The sequence below is a fragment of the Balearica regulorum genome, chromosome 4, assembly GCF_011004875.1.
Source record: "Balearica regulorum gibbericeps isolate bBalReg1 chromosome 4, bBalReg1.pri, whole genome shotgun sequence".
In the NCBI taxonomy this organism is placed as follows: Eukaryota; Metazoa; Chordata; class Aves; order Gruiformes; family Gruidae; genus Balearica; species Balearica regulorum.
The window spans coordinates 18,779,978-18,798,934 of NC_046187.1; the positions used below are offsets into that span (position 1 = coordinate 18,779,978).

The following is an 18,957-nucleotide window of genomic DNA, read 5'->3' on the forward strand; positions in this document are numbered from 1 at the left end:
CTGATTTCTCCAGCACTGCTTTATCTTAGACATACACAGGCAAAGAAGCTGCACTACTACAACACAAGGATTTTTTGTTTAAGTACACATTTAGCTCAATAAGAGAGCTAACAAACTCCCACGTGGATCACCTCACCTACCAATATTTCTACCAAACTGCATTTGTACATTGATGGTCTTTTTTCCTATGAAAATGAAAAAAAATCTCAGGCAATTTAAAAGTTACCACTTAGCAAGCATTCTCCGGCTAATCGGTTGCTACAAATAGTCCAATAGTTCAATGCCCTAAGTCAATCTACATCCTCAGATTTTTTCTGCTTCTAACTCTTGGTGAAAACAGCTAATGAGAGTCCAAACAATTACTGATGAAGATGGACCATCTCCTGATTAACAACACTCTCCTCAGTCATGACCCTGAATGATCTTTTAGTTCCTAGTAATTGTCAGGAACAATTCTGAAGTAGCCCTACAGCTGAAGGAAGTCATCATGTTCTCAAACTTTAGTATGCCTGAGTGCACTATCCATCTGGAGAGTCTATCTTGCACCATTTCTTCAGTCTTTGATGCTCAACACAGTAATATTCTGAACTCCTTTTGTAACTGACTGCATATGCTCTACCACACAGGAAACACCACAGAATCCCAGGACTTGCAGAACAAAAAAAGTGTGCTGTCTGCCCAGACAGTTAGGGCTTTTGGTTCACTTCTGGGAAAAGAAAAAAGAAAACCAAAACCAAAAAACCCCAACAACAACAAAAAAAACCCCAAAACCAAAACACCAGAAAAGAAAAAAGAATGGAGATATGGCATAAGGAACAGAACATTTCGAGGTCTGCAGCTATATGACACCACAGATATCTTATCTATGAACTCACCTGTCTGGGAGTAAAGCTGTTACTCACACAAGTGATGACTAATTCTTATTGTGAAAGTCTGAATTTCTACCCTGAAAAACAGACAAGATGGAACATAGGCCTACATTTCAGCTGTCAAGAACTGTATATGCAAGAAGAGCTGCCTCTTTAGCACCAAGGCATAAACTGAGAGATCCTTGCTCTACTTATCTGTGAGTTGAAGAAAACATTAATTCAAGCATAGTAGCAAATATCAATTGTTATTCAAAGAGCACTCACCGCATTTGCTTCACTCTTCAGCAGCAGGAAAAAAAAAAAGTAATTTTGCTTTCAGACAGAGAGCCTTTCTCTACTCAGACATGGTAATACAAGGCATGAGATTTATAATTTTTATATGCCCAAAAATGCAATTTAAGAAGTCTATGATATATTGCCCTTCTGTTAGGTGTGAAAATCTGTACAAAGATTTGTGCTAAAGAAATTCAAAGCAGGGGGAAATCAGTGACTAACTTTATAAAGGAACTTCATACATTTCCAAGCAAGAATCAACTTCAAGTGAACTACCTCTTCAAAACAGAGATATCTGATGGTACCCCACTCTCATACTGAGATCTGATCAGGAAACATGTATACTCTGAGGGAATAGGAGAGATGCTAACAGGCAGCTGGCTGGATTTAACTTGTCCACGGAACAACTGTTCCTACACAGAGCAATTAGACAACAAACGATAAGCTGCTGCCTCATAACATTCTCCTGAAATGAAGGAAGACTGATTCTAAGGAAATGAGAAGCACTGGCAAGTGAGATTACATACCTGGCTCTCTGAACTTTACATCAGCCTTCAGGAAGGATGTGCTTTTTATAGTGCACAGTCATGTGAGAAAGAGTGTGTGTTCCCACACATAATGTATGTGCATTATATACATATGCATTATTATCTTACAATCTATCTATATAAAATATATACATGCATTTGTCTGCACGCGTATACTTCATATACGCCAAACAATTTCAGGTTCTGCTGCAGGACAAGAGAAAAACCCTGAAGGACAAATGGAGGGCAAGAACACTGATCTATTTCAAGAAGTCAACATCAACTACCTAAAAGCCTTGTTAGAGGGTCTCTAAAGCCTATTAAAGGTTTTGGCCAAGGGAGATTTAAAATAAGAGTCTGTAAGCATTTGTAAAAACAGATTTGATACCAGCAGATGGGCTGCAACTGTAGTAACAGACCTCCATCTGTCCAGAAATCAGCTCTTTTTCTTAGATGCATGGTACTGCCAAGTGTAGCGCTAACAAGTCTTAAAGGGTAGACCCATTTCCTGAGAAGCATTTCAACAGCATTCATCATCTGTGTATACAACTGTCCTCATAAGAGGCTTCAAAGCAAGTGCTTCTCTCCATAAGCAACTAACTTTCCAGAGAAAAAGTTAGTTTAACTGTTTAACTGCTAATTCTTGAAAGTACTTAGCTGCTGTTCAAGTGATGTAAAAGATGTTTCCCCTTCCCGAAGTGATGCTGAGCTGCGGTGCAGACTGTTGGAAATTCATTAACGTTGTCCTTGAACAGGATACATCTCATTTTTCCACCTAGCAGCTGAGAATCTGTCAGTGTAATATAGAAAATAATTGACCTCTGAGTTAGATGCACACAGTGCAAACACGGAGATTCCTTCTTGCTGCCTAACACCTGCTTGACCCAAGCACAGAATCTGTGACAACTAAAGTGATCATCTGTCCTCTCAGATTGCAGATCCCTTTGTTCCGCACTTCCTTCCATACTCATGCACACAGAAATTAATTTAAGACTAAAGTTGTATGTATTCTCTGCATACACACTCCCAATCAGTAATGAATTTGCAGGGCACAAAAATCTGAGAGGTGAGAAAGTGTGCAGTGTATTCTTTCATGCTGTGAAACAGACCTGTTGCCCAGAAAAAGGAAGACAGGCTTCATAGGAAGGATATTATTCCCTACTGGTTCATTATAGGATTTCCCAAAATTCTCAATCTCCTGCTGGTGTTTCCATACACCAGTATTTCTCAAGCTCTCAAGTTGTCTAGATTCTCTCTTAAATCTATCCTTAGCAGGGTTTCTAAGCACATTACTCACCAGGTATTGAATAAATACTGGTTTTTAAAGGCAGACTTTCTTTATCCAACCATCCGTAGTTGATCCTTTCCTGCAACTGATAACATATATCAAGGTTTACCTGCTGTTCACTCATCTGCTCCACTCAACTCTGTGGATGCAGTATAGACCAAGTATTGAGAACAGTACAGTCCATGTGACAACTATCACCAATTAACTTAGCAGCATGTCTAGACATGCTGCTATCAGTTGAAAGATTCCACACAAAACATGAAGGTTTTTAGTTATGGATGCTTGCTTTTTAAATGAGCTCTTTATGGAGGCCAAAACCTTCTCGAGCAGCTTATACAGTCTAGTTTAAATCCTGCAATTAGGAGGTTTTAGCTCCAGATTAATTAGTAGACAAAGCCACCTGAAGAGTTGGAATGCCTATAGTTAGGAAGTCACGATCTTGCTCCAAAACATGATTTCACACAGCACATATGGCTTTGTACCAAAATTATATAAGTGAATTGGAACCTGACCAGTTAACTAGAGTCCCTCAGCCTGTGACTGTTAACTGCACTTCAGAAAAATATGTAATTATATACTGCATGATTCAGTATGCTGTTTACAACCTAACAATTGTTAAATTGACTATACTGCCCCTTGAACAAATTTCTAACACACACCCAATTTATGATTCATCTTAAATTCAGAGGCTAGGCATAATTTATTCAGTCCTACAGCCATGATATTCTCCATGTCTTAAACGCCCTCAAAGGTGATGTGATTATTAGCCTTTAGATGAGAAAACATGTCATTTCTTTTTCAAAAGAGCTTCATCTACCTGTTATTGCTGCCCAGCTTCAAATCGTTACTAAGCTTATAGTTTCTGAGCCAAGAAAGTGAATGGGATTCCAAGTGTAAAAAGGACCCTCACCACATAGAACCTAAGCTTCAGTATTATTTGATAGCAACATGAAAAATCTGCAAGGGTAGTTTATAGAACTCTTAACTAGACCTTCTAGACACAACAGACTGCCTGATCTATAGTAAAGACAAAGCGACAGTCCATGATGTAACAGATTTGATTTAGCTTCACACACTAGAATGGACAAAGACTCCACCTGATCATTATCTGCACTCCATAATATTTTGGTACTTGGAGAGATTACAAGACAGAACAAGCTACGGAAGATGGCATTGCCAAAAAAACAGGAAAAACAAGCACCTCCTCCCATGACATAACACCAAGCCTGCTGTCGCCAAAAAACAGAGTTCAGATAAGTTTTGCTTTGTCTGGATGATAAATATATTCATATTAGTAGAGTTACAGGACAAAGAGCCACATTACACCCTTGGCTGCATAACAAGGACAAAATAGCAGAAACTCTTCCTCTGCGGGCCTAGAAACTGTGAGAGGAAAGCAAGTCACAGCATCATCTTTCTTTTCTTTTAAGAACATTCCTATGAACAATAACAGAGAGCTAGTCAGACTGAGGACATACACAGATAATGCCCATGTACAAATTACACTTGCTGTATTGCAATGGAACCAAGCAGAAGGTTGTATTATCCTCTGAACCCACTGCCCTAGTGAGGGATTAAGTGAAAGGAGAATAGAAGGATAATATAACAGTGCTTGAATCTTTTATTGATGCAGCTGGACCACAGGGAGTTAGACCAGTTAAAGAATGCATCAAATTTGGCTGCCTTCTGAATCAATTCACGTACAGCAGCTTAACCCTGCTTAACTCTTATTTCATGTAGACTCAAGAAAACACTAAATGGAACCACCTAAAATAAACAGAAACACCACACCGAGGCAAACAAATTTTCACCCCTCCAAAACGTAAGAGCTCAAGTCTTATACAATGTGGTCTGCATAGAACATACCAACTTTGATCTTTTCCATGCATGGCTAGAACTTTTACAACAATCCAAATTTTCTTCCAGTCCTGAACACAGCATTTCAATTTTAGTCTTGCAAACTTAAAATGGGTGTTATAAAAAAATATTATTTGCCATTTCAGTATATAGACAGCATAAACTTCTAATAGAAAGTTCTGCTTTTAGAAGAAAAAATTCAAAATTCTCTGCAAGAAAAAAGATGGGCTGACACTTCAGCTCTTATTTCCATCTTTCACTGCTAAATAAACACTTTGATACAGCACATAGAAAATTCATAAATATAAGGCTTTAAAAAAAGCACTTGGGCACTAGTTCTGAAGCAGATTTCAAAACTTTAGAATGTTTTATCAATAATTTCAAAATATTTTCAATTTTGATGTATCTTGTCTCACTACCATGCATTTCCTAAAAACTTTGCTTATAAAATATTGAATTTGAATGATAGTTTATCAAACTGGACCAGTTGTATTGGTTTATCTCAAGCTGCATACACTTATCTGAGAAAGTAGTACTAGATAATCAGTGAGAAGCATCAAGGGTTCACCACTAATATCAAACTGGCTATTTCTATAAATTAAAGGAGGTGAGGGGAAAAAAAAAAACAACAACAACACAGGGAGGGAAGGAACAAAATTTTACAATCTTGAGATTTAAATCTCAAAGACAGGAGAATGTATTATCTTCTCAGTCTATAGTGGGAGAAGTAATACATAGATTTCTCACTGTGCAGAGGCACAGAAACCAGAACCAAAACTTCATCAGAGAGTAGAGGAGGACAGAAAGAAAGCGTGCTTGCACAAAAGCATACACATACTGTTTTAGCCAAGGAAGAACTATCCAACTTAAAAAGTAGCAGTTAGGAGCATCAGAAACTTTCACATTAAAAAAAAAATAAACAATCATTATAGATGCCAAGTTTTGCTGGCAAACCTAAGCCATCCTGTGGACCATTACTAATCAATAACAGAAGAAAAATACTTTTTCCTATAATGACTGTTTTGTGTATTTTCATTATTTGGTTTACACTGCTGGCCATTTTTTATCCATTTACCTGGAAGCTGAATATTACCCCAGTCATTTAGGGCAAAATAAATGCATATAACCATTCACAGGCTTCATTTTTAAAAGGTACAGATTTACAGAATAAAATATTGAGTTTTGGCAGAAAAATTAACTGAAGACAGCTGGCACTAACATAGCCTTTGCCTTTTATCACACTGATAAGCAACCTTTCCAATTTTTTAGTAATCTTCTTCCACAATAATCAGACTTCTGTAAAAGTGGCTGTAAGACTTCACCCTTTATTTTGCACCAACAGTCTAAAACAGGCAATAAAAACACCACCAGTTTCTCCAACTAATAGATGGGGGGGTGGGGGGGAAGGAAGAAGGAAATCCAAACTTCACCCACCCAGAAGTCACAAACAATTTATAGCTGCTCTATATCAAAGAGTCTGCTGGTCACTAATTATAGCTTTTGTCACACAGAAAAAAAAAAAAAAATCTGAGTTCCACAAATTCTTTGAAAACTGTTTAAAGACAGTATACCTCAGGGTTCCAAAACCATTATAAAAAGCAATTGCTCTTATTACATGCATATTACTTCTTGGCACAACAGTTGCATTGTGTTGTTTGTTGGTTTTGGTTGGGTTTTGTTTTTTTTTTTTAACTGGCATTTCTAGCCTATTACCGAAAATACATCATAAGCCTTGAAATGAACATTGTCTACATAAAAAGTAAATTTATATATAAATTATTAAAGTCTAGACAGGCAATAGTTTCTTTTCCATTTCTCCAAAACCACTGAAAAGGGAAGCAGAAGAAACAGATTTTGCATCATCAGCAAATTTCCCAACCAGCAGTTCATATTACAGTGAAAAGTTAAATTCTATGATCTTCAGTTCTTAAATATTCTCAAAGCAAAGGCAATGGGTGGGACAGAATCAGTGAGAATTAATGCATATATCAAAGAGTTCAGTTAATATGAAGCACAAAAAATATTTTCTGCAATATTACAAAATATATTCTGCACTGTGTGAGAACAGGGAAACGTCCACATACCACGTTAAATGCAATTTACTGATTCTATTCTGCTCTTTAATACTCAGTACTGAAAGACAAATTCCACCAGTGTCTGACAATATCACAGAACTAAAGGGTTTGCACTGAAAAATACTTTTTTACTATCCTATGCTTATTTCAGCATGCAAGGCCGAAGAACACACACAGCAAAACAGCACACATACTAGTACCAACAAAGAACAAGAATCTGATGTTGAGGCAAGCAAGAACAAAAATAATGCTTTTTATCATTACAGAATGCCCTTCAGTTCTTAAGTAACATGTTTCTCATCTGTAAAAGAAATCAAATTATTCATGTCTCCACAAGTTCCTTTTTGTTGTGCTTTTCATGTGATACCATTTAAAATTACAACTACTTATATAATCTATTTTATTATTTCATTAAGTAGTATATTTTCACTTTCCTCTCTAACAACAACTAATACCACAACTGAAGCTTTGTGATATCACCAAGGCGTTTCCGTCTTTTTATCCTTTCTTCCTGAGCAACTATTTTTATTCTAGTTGTATGCATGAAAATTAACTCCCCTGATTACTTGACTATCCATCATTTAATCCCTCCTTAAGGAGTCTGGAAAAAAAAGGAAACAAGGATTCCATGACAGAAAGGATGAAAAACCAAGGAAGGACTGCAGCTTGAACCAGACAACTCAACATCCTGTTTCCATTTCTTCAGCTAGGTGGAAACTTCTCCAATCTTTCAGGTACAGCCATGACCACTCCCGATGCCTCTAATCCAGAGCACTGACCTAACTGCAACCAACACAGTGCTGTAACACAGACTTTCATGGACAGCACAGCAGCTCCCAGGGTTCTGCTCCAAATAGCAAGCCAGGCCATGTGGACACACACAAGCCTCAAAGGTGGATCACAGAATATTTCTGAGTTTGTTTTTTTTTTAAAGGTTAAAGAAGTCTTCAGTTTGGAATAGCTTCCTATTTATTTTGGTATTTAGAAGCCTAAGCAATGCTCAATACAAGGAATACTATACTGGATCAGACCACCTCTCCCATCACCCTTCCCTAGCAATCACTCAGTGTTCCTCAGCTAAAGGTTAGAGCTGCACAGTCAAATCTAATGGTCACTAGTGGTCTCTGTTCTATTCATTTCTCTAACCCCTTTTGGTACACATTTACACTTTTACTCACATGACATTCTGTTCCATTAACACAGCTGTAATTAGGCAGTTCACAAAGAGTATTTTCTTTTGTTTGTGGTGAAGATAGGCTACTATCTTAAATTTCACTAGAGAAGAACATACTAAGGATCTTGAAGGACCCCGTAATGCCTCACAGTCACCTGACTTCTACCAGCCACTCAGCAGTAAATGTTTGCAGCTACAGAAAAATAACAGAAAATCTTTTCTTCTGCCAACGTTTGCTGTGTACACTACTACCACAGTAACTGACAAATCCAAACAATCTTCCAGCATACAAAATATCTTCTATTCTGAAGATAATGCCTGCAAATAAAACTACAAAATTATAATAAAAATTTTTTTAGAGTTTTCCTCAGTATTTTGTGACAAAACAACAAGAAGTAGGCTTAAGGGTTTTTTTTTTTCCTTTACATACCGTATTCCTCAAAAGCAGAGAGGATAGAACTATACCAGGGAGCAAAGAAAAAGGGAGAAAACTGTTCTTGCTAGAATTGTTTGCCAATAGATTAAAGCAAGCACCAGTGCTAATATGATACAATGATATTGAAGACTACTGAAAACACACAAGAAAAAAAAAAAAAACCCTGTTAATTTTTACAGTGTATCATAGTCTTCTGAAACACCAGAGTCTTGTTACAATCATCGTGAGCACATACATTTCAATTTGACATAAAGGAGCTCTGGAAAGCTATTTCAGTAACTCAGTTCTACACATTAGTCCATGCACTTAAAGCTCCAGGCTGATTTGGCTGTTTCACACGTAATAACCTAACTGCAGAGCCACTCAATAAATGAGTCTATATAGCTGATGAAACAAACTTTCATCACTGCCAGCTAGCAGATCTTTATAATCAGATAATCTTTAAATTCTTTATTAAGGTCATTCAAGGGATTGCAGTGACAGGGCACACTGAAAAATTAAGCTGTTCAGAATTTAAGGTTCTTGGGAATTAGCTTGTTTTGCTAAGCATGTACATTTGCCAGATAAATAGCATCAGAAGAAACTTCTTTGAGGAAATCAAAATCCAATGTTTTGAGGTTTCCTCAAAAACTTACAGTGTCTATTTCTTTCAATTCTTATTAAATGAATCATTATATTGGACTTCCCAGGCAGATTTCTGATATTTGGAGTTTGAACAACCGTACAAATAAAAAGAGATTAGGACTAACAGCTCTAAAAAAACCTACACAAAACCCAAGCAAACAAACAAATTAAAAAACCACACCACACATCAGATAACTATTAACCCTTGAAGGCCTTAAACATGACCACTAAGCTGGGTGACCCGAAAGTACTTGCAAGTTTGAAGGTCTGAAAACTCATCCTAACCTTTATCAGGGAGAAACCTCAGCTGACAGAAACCTCTACCACCACATGAAATGTTGGGGACATTCTGGAAAGGGACATAAACCTGGACTAGAGGGAACTGAAGGTGCCCTAGCACACCTTGAACAAGCCCACTCTTTCTGCCCCTTACACCCCTCCTCGTTTCCTCACGCTCCTTTTTTAAACTGTGTGCACTGCCAAAAAATACTGGGGCTTTTTAACACCATTTTCACAAGCTAGGCCTTCTAGGTCAAAGTCTTCCAGGTGCTATACAGGTATATTCTAGCTAGCTTGTTAAAATAATTCCTTCTTTTTTTCAGATACAAGCCATTTAACATTTCACAACTGCTATTACTGTGAGAGAACACTTTTTCTTAATTTACAGACATATAGATATATATTGCATTGTCTGTTGTAATGTTACATATCAATAAGGATGTCAACAGAATTTGTGTTCCACTGGCATCCTACTCAAATTTCCAGTAAAGTTAGCAGGGAGATTCTCAGTGCTTTTCAGGGTGTATCAGTTCAGATGCCAAACACCAGCATGCACAAATGTCAAAGCTACTTTTAGGAAAAATATCATTAAAATCTTAATTTTCCCTAGAATGCAACTTTTTTTTTTAATATTTCAGTGGATTCATTAGATGTGCTATCGCTTTTTGCTGCTACTCCTTGTACAGATTTCTAACACTAATCAATAAGCTGACTTTTTCTGCAAGTGTTTCTGAAGCTCTCCTTCAAATGGTTAAGGGGAAATACCTTCAAGCGCAGGGTACCAGTCTAAGAACAAAGAAAAGATAACTGAAGATACACAAGAACTCTAAAAGACAGAGTCTATGAAGGCTGGACAGAATCTCTTTCTTCCTTAAAAAGAACTGAGACGATATAGCCTTCACCAAAAACTGCAGAGAGAGCTTACTGACAAATTTCTTAATACATGCATACAGGCAGGACTCCCTCATTTCCTGTAAGTCAAATTAATGTGAAGTCCAATTTTAAGACTTACAGAAGATGAAAGCAAACTGGCTTCAGAAGAACAAACAAACAAAAAATGCACCTCAATCATTGAAAAATAGTTAAAACACACTAAGGCACTTGAAAGAAATACCATAACAAAACCTCTGAAGGAGAAAACAGTATTTATCTCCTGTTGAAACATACCATTTAAGGAAGTTACATATAGTCTTTAATTAGGCTGCTGGAGGGATAACTCTATATAAACCTAACCACACAATTGTCCAGTCAGCGACATACTTTGAGAGACATCTCTGTAGTATAACACGTGTGCTGTTACTCACTGACATTAAAAAGTAAAGAATAAAAGTAGCATTTGTAGTACTGTATTGACCGTTTGCTTGCCTGGGATTCAAACTCCCAAGTTAATTCACTGAAGGCAAATACAGCTTTGCATTGACTTGGGAAAATTGAACTATTATTTCATTGACCATAATCCTAAGCACTAGGAAGGGATTTTCCACTTATTGATTTCACAGTAAAGATACTAAAATGCAAAACATTAGTTCCCCTTTCCCTTCTCTTAACTTTTCTCTTTGCTGAAACACTAGATTATGCAAAGAGAGAAATGGGTAAAATTAGTAATAATACACTCTTGCATTTGATGAACTGTGACAAGAAAAGAAGTATCAGCAAGATTTTTTTACAGTACTGACACTCTGATGAGCAAACTAAGTAGAAAACACACGTAAAGTTTAACTATCTACATATGACATGGATAAAAACATAATTTTTTTTTTTCATGACTATTACTTAAGACAACATGCAAGCCCAAATCTTTCCTCATTCAAACCAGGCATGACTTTGCTAGGAAGCACAACTATTTCTAACAGGTTAAGTTTCAAACTCTAGTTTAGCCCCCTCTTTAGTCAATTTCATCTTTTAAAATTACAACATATAAAAGCAGTTAGCAGAAAAAGTCAACAGCTCCATTCAGAAAGATGGGACACATTCAACACCCAATAAAGTTGCTTACAAGTTTGAAATCTTGTTGTTAACATTTCAACAGCAATGTCCTACAGGGTCTCTGAATACTTGCTGTGTGACAGACATGGCTTTACAAGTCAAGTCCCATTACCTTTCCCTGGTGACCCTAAGAAAGCCCTGGAACCACCAGTGTCACAGGTTTATTGGGTTTTTTAATGCCCTCCTTGTAGCCATTCTTGCCTATATGAAAACCTGAAAATACAGTAGCCAATCTACACATCTATTGAGATGCTAAAGAAATTAATATTAAAAAGGGAAAAATCCTCATCTGAAACATAAAATCAATCACTGGGAACCAATTCCCCTGCATAAACAGGGAGCTGCAAATGAGAGTGTCTATAACCCTTGAGATAATGAGATAAGCCATGTTCTGTCTGTAGTCAGTAATAACTTAGAAAGCCTTTGTACTCAGTACCGTGGGTTTTTTCTGTAACAGGTTTTGAGGGCCTGCCCACTACCTGAGTACACCACTTGCTATTACATGAATAAAGACAGACTACAGAATGAACATGAGACTCAGAGAGGCTTACATTTCCAAGCACATAACTTTACTGTAAATGTTATTTACATTAACAACTCTTTATGCCTTTCAATGTCAATTCTGAAATAGCATTGAAGTCAACAGAGAATGCAACAATTTCTAATACATTTGCATAACAATGCTATAGCACTGAACTAGTATCCTTAGTTTTATACAGCGCACAGCAGTGGTGGTAAGATGCCACTAAACAAGAACATCCTGGAACCTGCTAGGAAGATTACTGTCATCTAGCTGCTGGAGAACATCAGCTGCACCTACATACATATATAGATGTAACTAAAACAGCTTTTACAGGTGTTGTGATACTGAGTATGAAACACAGGAGAACCTGGTATTTCCACTGATTTATCCAGTATGACGGATTATGATGAAAAGCACATTCTACCTTCAAAACATGAGGTATTTGTATGTTTTAACAGCTTTCTCCCCTCAACAAACAAAATTGGACTTCAGGGAAAGGTCTGATGGGAAAGACCCTCTGTTTAAGTTCTCTTACTTGAGAAAGAGTTAAACAGGAGTCTTCCTATTAAACTCAGCATCAATTTCAAGCTTACAGCACAAATATAAATCACCTGCAATGGCATTATTCAAGAAAAGTCACCCAAGTAGCTTTTCAGCTCAAGATTTTTTTCTTCCTAAATAAAACAGACTTCGGATATGCCACTGCTAAGGTATCTCTCTGTACATATGCCTGAAACCAAGTACCTACACTACATATAAATACTCAGAGAAGATGTTAACACCATACGAAAACCATTTTCAGATTCACTTTCAAAAATTTCAGCAAACTCTATAGGATGTTCCCTCCCATATCTCTGCTACAGACACAGACAAATGTTCTTTACTAAGACAATTTTCAAGAAATAAAAGTTCTTTATCCAGATTTGGGAGAACATCCCAGAAAACCATGTCCCTCCTCTGACAAAGTAGAAGCATGCAGAAATGGAAAGTCTACTGATCTCAGAGTCTACTGAAAAAAGCAGTGTTTTTCAACAGCATCAGATTAGCTCATGAAGAGGTTTGTGTTCAATTCCAAACTTGTGCACTTAATTTTTCATCATTCTTAGGTCAGTCAGTTCTTCTCCCAATGCTTTATTTCTAGCTACAAAATTGGAGATAAAGCTTCCCTCTCTTTTCCAAGTGCCCCATCTCATCTAATTTGACAGACTGTTCGAAGCAGGAACAATGAGCTGACACAACACCTAGTCCTAGATCTGACGTTACCTTATCATCTACAAATCCTTAACAACACTCAATGCCCTGCAAAACTACAGTATTCCCTATAAATACCAGCAATCAAAAATCAGAAGTTTTAATACTACATCTCCTTTAATTCTTGACATATTACTTGCAGGCATTTCTGTGTCATATTAAATTTACACATAAAAGATAAAGAGCAACAGATGAAACAGAACAAAGCCTTCTCACCTCTGTTATTCTTCCTACGAGTTTCATAAGCTAACTGGAGCAGATCTCTATCCTGGCAATTGGATTTCAAATTCACAAGGCATATCATTGTCCCAAGGCAGCCTACTCAATTCATTGCCTTTTATGAAAGCATTTTAATAGATAATGATGCACAAAGAATATGCCTTGTTGCTCACCAGGTATTTAACTGGCATAGGAGAAAGAGAAGCCCGGACAAAATATAAACGGCACCAAAGAGTCTTCTTCTGCCCTTCCCATCTGTAAACGCCAGCTTCCTTCTCTACACTTCAGGAGGAGGTGGGGCTGGGAAACACTTCTTTTAGAAGTTCCACCCTTCTTTACAGATGCAGAGATTTCAATAATAGTTAACTGGCGACATACAACATTAACTTACTCTGTATTCATAGCTTTCCATCCATGCTTGTCCCATGGTAAGCAACAGCTTAGGGCAATGGCTTACAAATATCTCCTGCACCATGACACACTACCCCAAGACTTGCTTTTTAGTCTCTCTGACTAGCTCCTTTTAAAACCATAAAATTCCAGCCAATTTTTCTGTAAGCAGAGAAAAAGAAGGGTGACTGACAGAGAATCAGGCTGCTAACCAATACTCACTCTCAAATGTCCAAAATGAGGGAGCCAAACCAATACTTAGTTGTCCTTAGGTTTAACAGACTTCTGGCAGAATCACTTTGAGTTTTACCAGTATCATCAGTGGACTAAAGGTTCTAGGCTTTCGCATGAGTAAACTGGAAAGCTCTTCAAAAGAAAATCATTGCCCTTACAGAGCTGACCTTCCTCTTGTTCAAGTTAATAAGTCTTAACAGGTGCTCTGGAACAACCACTCGAGAGCCTCTTGAGTGTAAGGTCTCCTTAAGTGCAAAGGACTTGGAACAAGAGGATGTCTATATTAACAAGGCCCTCTGGGCCATATTGTCATGTATTTCACCATATAAATATTTGAAGCCATTTAATGTACAGCAGTATTCAGAGACTTCAGTGATAAAGAGCAGCTTTGTCCAACTGACTGGCACTTCAACAATAAACTCCATTTAAGAGTCTGCCCAGTCTCACTTTTTCTGTCTAGTTACTTACCTCTCTTGCAGGAATAGCATGCTATTAAGGTTTGCTGATTAAGATTTGAAGGCACTTTGAAGATTTATTGTACTATACAACTGCTAATTATTGTTGTTCATACCTGCATTTGGTTGGGAGGAAAATAACTATGTGGCAAATAATTTCTGTTCCACATGTAAAAGCGGAAATATTTGCTTTGCTGTGCAATTTAAAGAGTAAGCAGATAAAAAACTGCATTTTAACTTGCAGTCCCTTGCTGTGATACTTACTGTATATTTATAAGAGCCACATGGCTGAAAAAATCCCATCGTAAAGAAAAAAAAAAAAGCAAAGAAACACAATACCTTCCTTCCCACTGGAACAGGCAAACACAACATTTCTGCCTTGGTAACATCCCACCTGCAGGAACGCAATCTCCTCCCTTTCCTAGGCTTCTTCACTACTTCTCTTCAAGGCATCCAAAATGATAATGTTATACACAAGCTATCACAGGCTCAAGACGACCAGTTACAATGGTTATTTACCACTCATCCATGTCACAGCCCATTTTTTACTTGCAACGGCCTGTGAAGCTGTGAATAGACTACTGGATCCCATTCTCTCCATACACTCCGTTATCCTGGGGAAAGTACATGCTATGCACTCACTTATCCCTTAACATCCACCCCATCCTTCTCCCACAAATACTTCCTTGTTTCATGCATGTTCTTCCATCCACTCAAGTGTCCTTGAGTCTCTGGCTCTCACAGCCTCCAGCTCCACTCAACAACAGTCTCAGAATGAAAAGATTTTTTTTTTAATTAAGCCATTATAACAACAGTCTGTGATACAGCCTGTCTCCTTTTATATCTAGTATATTCAGAAGTATTTATTTTTACTGCATCTTTAACTCAAAAAAAAAAATCACGCTCTGAATAGAAAAAAAAAAAATCAATACAAAACCCCTCATCTACAGAAGGTTCAAATTTTTTATCATGAAACAGTAAAGAAAAAAGAAAGTCCCATCATGGAAAGAATATATGTTATGTACTTTTCTAGTCAGATAGGATTGTTAGGTCAAAAAAACCTAACAAAATATCTTTAAAGTTAGACCGTAGGTTTTTGTGTCTCTTGCTGTCATTATTTTCTTTCCTTAAATTACTGCTTACATTTTAAAACTGTTTATGGAAAGATGTGTTTGTTGGCAGATAAAAAAGATGAAATGAAATACATATGCCCAATGTGAAAGCTGAACAGATAGGTATGTCTGCTAGCACTAGGAGTGGTAGCAAATTCTGTTGTAACTGCACTACCAAAAGAACCTAAGACTCTTTCCTCATCAGTATTTCTTGCACAAGAACCAAACTATTGAAGTTGTTTTCCTATTTGTATCTGTATTCTGGTTGATTCTAACTCTTGCAGAAATGTCTTTATAATGTATTTCTGGTCATTCAAAGACAGACTTGCACAGGCTAAGTATCAGTCAGAGGCTTGATGCATAATTTGAGCACAGAAAGCAGTCCTGCTCTCGAGTCATTCCTTTAGGTATTACATATCATCACTTCACTAGCCTGAGCCCAAACGAATGACCTGGAAGTCAAGACACCTAGGAACAATGACAGCTTTCTCACATGAGGTTCAGCCCCCAGGACAAAGTGTATTCTAACCAAGTTTTATCATACAGTTTCATAAAACATGTTCTCTTTCCACTGAAAAGGCTTCATGAACTGATCATGGTTACTGCCCCAACTAGTTCCACATGCAAAGACTTTCATACTCCCTTCTCCAAAACTCACACCTTAATAAGATGGCTAGACAGAGATTACCTGCAACCAACCTTACAGTTTTCATGTCCTACATTTACTTCTGATCCCACCTACAAAACCAAACCGGTTCCCAAATGTTTCACCAATAAACAGGAGGGGTACAGAGCAGCTCCTGGCAGTTCCCTATGAAGTCACTGCCTTTGTTGTTTTAAACATGCAATTTAAAGAGAATGACACAATCTAGAATATGAGAGAGATTATCCTGCGGTCTGCGGAGGTGTCGATTGCTAGGAGATAAAAAGCCAATGAAACCTACGCTATTTCTCATCACCGGCCAACAGATTTATACTTCATTTCTGTTCCTCCAAAAACGTTAATGAGGCAAAAAGTCTCCCCTCTGTTAAGAGGTTCGGGGGATTGCTTTGTTTGGTTTGCGTAAGCAAAAATGAGTCCGTCGCAGCCGGCAGGCGCAAACCCCCACGCGTGTAGTGCTGTTACTGAAAGCACAGTTCAACCCCAAAAGCGACCCAGGCAGGAAGTCCAGGGGTGAGAACTACCACCCGCTTTGTGCGGCCTTTCTTTCCCTCCTCCCACACTCCACAGCGCTACGCGGCCAGGGCTGCCATCCTGCGCTAGCACCGTACAGGAGCGGGGCCGATACTTAACCCTGCCCGCACACCGTCCGCGGGACCCAAAACCGCCACTCTGCTTCCTCTCTACAGCCTGCTCCCTCGCCGCGGGAGCTGCCGCTCACCTGACGCCGCCGGCACCCCCGCCACCCCGCCCAGAGCGAAGCCGCCCCGCGACATAAGGGCCACGCGATTAAACGGCCACCAACGGTCGCCCGTCCGCAAGACCCCCCTCGCGGGATGACGCCGCGAGACTCTCTCCCCAGCCCCCCAAGGGCCACGCACCTCCAAAGTGGCCGCAAAGCGCTCCCCGGCGCAGAGACGAGCGGCCCGGGGAGCCGCGGACCTACCGGCCGGTCTAGAAACTCCGCTCGCGCATGCAGGGCGGTGATGGAGCCGAGGAGCCCGGAGCCTCGCCCTCCCCCGCAGTAGCGCTCGCCTAAGGTTGTGGTCGGCGCCTGGAAGAGAGCGCGGGGAGGGAGTCAGAGCAGAGCAGCATCTCCTCCCGCGCTGGTCGCCGGCCCCGGCGCCCCTCTCCCGCAAGCGTGGAGAGGGCGGGAGCGGCAGCTCTCCCCGCCCCGCGACTCCCTCCTTCCTTCCCTCCTCCCTCCCCCTGTGCACGGCCGGCCTGCCGCCAGCAGCTGCCCCTCAGACCCGGCTAGCGGGCGCGGGTACCCACCGCGGCCGCCCGGCCACGCCGGCCCGGCCCTCCCGCTGCCCGCTCCGTTCCGCGCCGCCAGCAGCGCGGGGAGGCGGCCGCGCAGCCGCCCTCCGCCCCCGACAGCCGCTCCCTCGCGCCCCCGAGGCGGCGGGGAAGCTGCTGACACAGGCCCAGCCCCGCCCTCTCCCTCTGCACCCCGCCCGGCCCCAGCCCCGGCCCCTTCCCGCCCTCAGCGTCCGGCCGGGGCGGCAAGGTAGCTTGAGAATTTACTCTCTTGGGATTAAACTGCTGCGCTGATAACGACAACCCGTTCTTGGCCACAAAGGTGGGTTTTTTCGGGGATGATCTTACTTCTGGCTGCTCCCAGTCCTTGGCGCTTAAACTGTCAGTCTTGGTTCTCTATTACGCGAGTCCCGTGTTCTTTCGTACAGTCACCCGTCCCCGAGGGTACCTGCAAGGATGGTGAAGCCAGGAGGGGAAGCCACCTATGAACAGACGTTTCATTTCCCATCACTAGCCAAACTGTTGCTACATTGTTCAGGGGGCAAAAAAAAAAAAAAAAAGTTGCAAACCTTAATAGCAAAGTTTTCAAATATGGCCAATTGCTTTTAGCCAGTCAGACAAATTGTGGTGAGGAAAAGGTCTACTTGGCTAGGTTAAAAGTTTTTTGAAAAAAACCAAGGCTTCTTTTTCCATTTTGAATGTGACATCCACTGACCACTTGTGCCATGGGGTTGGAGCTTTTCCAGTGGGTTCCTCTGGGGTTTCTGCACGAGCTCTCTCCTTTGTGAGACAGACTGTGAAAGGAAACAGTCACAGGGTGCGAAAAGTACTTTTAGTTGCAAAGAATAGTGTCACCACAGATGTGGCCCCAAATTTAGGCTACGTGAAAATGAACTTTTTCAGAATGATAGTCTGGAAGAATCATTTCTATTTTAAAAAAACAACAATCAAACAACATTTTTGTGGAAACAGTTGCTTTAGAATAAATAAAAAATGTTTGGTTGTAACTGTTTCATAACTAAATACCAATTCCTTTGTACTAACTAGAGTATTAAGGACTCAACATGAAAGTGAGTCTGCCATAAGTAATAGTGTCAGTGACTTTGTGTAAGTCATAACAAAAATAAAGATGAGTAGTAGAACTAATTAACATTTTAAGAGGCTACAGTAATCTGAGATGTTGTTAGTTATGTAATTTAAATATTATTTTCTTGTAATACAAATTCCTTAAGTTGATAACTATCTACTTACATTTTAAGGTCAACTGAATATATTGGTATCCACATTTCCAACAAAAGCTCATTTTTGACTCTGTACTTTTGTACAATCCATGGCAAAGGCCCACATCCTCTTGCTACAGGTTGGTGTCTTACTGAAATAAGAAATTTTTTTATGGATATTGATGATCTGTAGTAGATTTTATCCTAAAACTCTGCTTCCATGCTTCAGATCAATTTATAGTTG

General features: G+C 39.5%; 1 protein-coding gene across 5 annotated transcripts in view; it reads right to left on the minus strand.

The window, feature by feature from the left end:
- Positions 1-17,633, minus strand: part of PTPN13 (protein tyrosine phosphatase non-receptor type 13) — a 125,427-nt gene extending 107,794 nt beyond the window's left edge. For 2 of the 5 annotated variants that reach the window (XM_075751331.1, XM_075751328.1), the window contains exon 1: positions 17,115-17,361. The gene's annotated coding sequence lies outside the window, so the exon portion shown is untranslated. Of the gene's footprint in view, positions 1-17,114; positions 17,362-17,508 lie in introns of those variants that run through there. The other 3 variants (XM_075751333.1, XM_075751332.1, XM_075751329.1) reach the window with 3 other exon arrangements.
- Positions 17,634-18,957: the final 1,324 nt, after the last annotated feature.